A 3,280-nucleotide genomic window follows, 5' to 3' on the forward strand; every position below is an offset into this window, starting at 1 on the left:
CGGACGCTCCCCTCATAATCTGTGCCAACTTTAACGTCGACGCTAAGAAATCAGAGTGGTTCCGTTTTCACTGGCGAACTACTCGGTGCAGCAACTGCTAACAACCCACTTCAAACCAGTACCAGAGCTGCAATGTGCATTGATTACATCTTTGCACGACAAATCGATGTAACCAGCAAGAGCTATTTATTTTGCTTAATAATAATAATAATGAACTTTATTAATGCGACATTTGCGCAGCAGCAATACATGATAGGCCTGATAATGCCTCTGAAAACATGCCGTTGCTCGCTGTCCTGCGCGACAGCACAGACGGCAGGCGTGATTAAATGTTTCCTGATAGACCGAACCTTGTGTATGGCAACAGAACATGGGTCAGCACGCATGAATTCTTCCAGCGGAACAATCAGCCGCAGCACGGATTGGACAGGTATTTTTTTTTTGCTCAGCCGTACATATTTGGGAACAGCGAGCAGCGAGTCTTGCACCAACTAACCTGTTCTGACCTCCTGCACTTCTAGCCGGAACGGTGGCTCAGTGCTTATGGTGCGCGGCTGGTGACCCAAAAGACGCGGGCGCGATCAGGCACGCGGAGGTCGCGTTTCAATGGAGGAGAAATACTAGAGGCCAGTGTAGATTGTGAAATCTGTGCATAGAACCCCAGGTTGTCGAAATTATTCGCAGCCATCCACTTCGGGGTACATCAGAGCCCGAGTCGATGTTGGACGCTAAACCCCCTAAAACCAAAATTTTACCTCAATGCCCACGGTGCAGTAACGCCGCGTTAATAGCAGCAGCAGTGACGCAGTGCTAAGGGCGTTAGGCTGTTCAGCAGAAAGCGCGAGATCTCGGCGAGGCGGCTGTGTTTCGATTAACGGGAAATGCAGGTCCGTGGTGGCTCAGTGCTTAAGGCGTTCGTGTACTGAGCGGGAGCCGTGTGCGAATCCGATCGCGACCGAAGTGTTTCGATGGAGGCGACACGCAAGAGGCGCCCCTGTGGTGTGCGAATGTCAGTGCTCGTTAGTGATCCCCAGGTGGCCGAAATCATTCATCGATACCTCCATTGCGCCACCACTTTCTTCCTTCCTTTCGCTACCTCCTTTATCCATTCGGCGTGGACAATTTCGCGCCCAGGACGAAGCCGATCCGATGAGCAGGGGAGCTGCTCGACGCGGTAAACGACCGGCGAAGTTTGTGCGATTAAGTGGAAGGGACTGTTTAGCCAGACAAATGTTTGATGCAGAGGACGGGAAGGGGGAAAGGGACCCAGAGCTAGACGAGTGAATCTGGAGGGTAGGAGGGCGCTGAGTTGCTGGCGTTGCTGTGTTCCTGTTGTGAATTCACCGGAAAGCTAGCGGCACTCTTCGGCGTACTGAGCAGCCTGGGAAAGCAGCATTTACTCTGAAGCGTCAGGGCGATACAGGAAGATGGTGTCAATTGTGCACATAGGTTCCCGACAGTAGGGAAAGCAAAGGGCTACAACCCAGTGGTAGCTTGCAGCGCGGTATTATACGCGTATATTTCGAAGGGAAGGATTTTCTCCAAATTAAAGTGGTAGCGGTTCACATACTTAGCGAGCATGTCTCTGTGAGTACGATTGAAACGCTCAACTAAGCCGTTGGTTTGGGGATGGTAAGCAGAGTAGTGCGCTGAATAATTTGACATTCCTTCATTACTGCCTCGACGACATCCAAAAGAAATACTCGGCCACGGTCACTAAGTTCTTACAGTGCGCCATGTCGAAGGATGAGGCGATGAAAGATGAAAGGGGCAACATCAATCGCGGAGGCGGACAACAACTGCGCGGCTTCCCCGTGACGGGTGAGTGGTTCGATGGCGACGATGACATTACGATGGCCGTCAGGAGTCGGTGGAAGGGTACCGCAAAGATCGATCCCAACGCGGCCGAATGGGTCTTCAGTGCAGGTGAGTGGCAGCATGGGTGAGGTGTGAAGGCGAGGCGGTGGCTTTCGGTATTGGCAAACTGAGCAAGCGGACATCATCATCATCAGCCTGACTACACCCACTGCAGGGCAAAGGCCTCTCCCATGTCTCTCCAATTAACCCTGTCCTTTGTCAGTTGCCGCCGCTGTCTCCCCGCAAACTTCTTAATCTCATCCGCCCACCTAACTTTCTGCCGTCCCCTGCTACGTTTGCTCCCTTGGAATCCACTCCGTTACCATTAAGGACCAGCGGTTATCTTGCCTTCGCATTACATATTGCCTTCGCATTACATATACAAGCGTACATATTGCCGCACAAAGCAGTACATGCTTCGCCAATAGTACAGCAGAGGCAAGTGTGCATACGATTGAAACACTCCGGCATAAGCGCACTCGAGTTCATCGTGGAAACTTGCGCAAATGTCAGAGCTCAGGTGGCGGGGAATAACCAGGAGCCACTTGCGCCCCTTGGAGAGATAGGTACGGCGGTAGAGCAAATAATTCCGAACGGCGAAGTGGCGAGCTTGGCGTTGGAGAGCTGGAGAAGCAGAATGGCGGGAAGGAGACAGCAGAGTGATGAGGGCGGCAATCCAATGTCTCTTGCTCTGTTCAGACGGCATGTCTCAGAATTCAAGGGACGACAAATTGTTAATGGTGGAGACGAGTCACTCGGAATACGTGTATGGGAAAGGGCGTCAGCATCAGAATGTTTGCCGCCGGAGCGGTAAGCGACATGAATGTCGTACTCCTGCAGGCGGAGAGCCTAACTAGCGAGAAGGCCAGATGGATCCTTCAGAGAAGAGAGCCAAAAGAGGGCATGATTATCCGTCACGAAGCAAAACGCACGGATATAGAAGTAAGGGCGGAATTTTCCAATCGCTCAGAAGAAGGCAAAGCATCCTTTTCCGGTCATCAAATACACCGATTCAGCTTTTGTTAAGGTACGACTTGCGTAAGCCACCACGCATTCACCAGAAGCCGGCATCGGCTGCGCGATCGCTGCGCCAAGACCCACTCCACTGGCGTCAGTGTGGATTTTAGCCGGTGCAGAGGGGTGAAAATGTCGTAGAATCGAGGGTGACACGAGAAAGTGGCGTAAGGTGGTAAAGGCGTCATTGCAAGCTGGTGTCCAAGTGGACAGATTGTCGCTTGAAAAGAGCACGCGGGTTAACGTTATGAGAATAGAAGAAAGTTTTCAAATAAAGAGCTGAAAATACGAAGATAAACATATAAACCTTCACAGTTCTTCAAGATTTGAGGGCTTGGGAAAATCAGCGACCGTACGAAGTTTTGCGGAATCGAGAAGAACGCCAGCCTTGGAGACCACATGGCCCAAA

This window comes from Amblyomma mixtum, chromosome 2, assembly GCF_055824585.1.
Source record: "Amblyomma mixtum isolate Tamu chromosome 2, ASM5582458v1, whole genome shotgun sequence".
NCBI classification, from domain to species: domain Eukaryota; kingdom Metazoa; phylum Arthropoda; class Arachnida; order Ixodida; family Ixodidae; genus Amblyomma; species Amblyomma mixtum.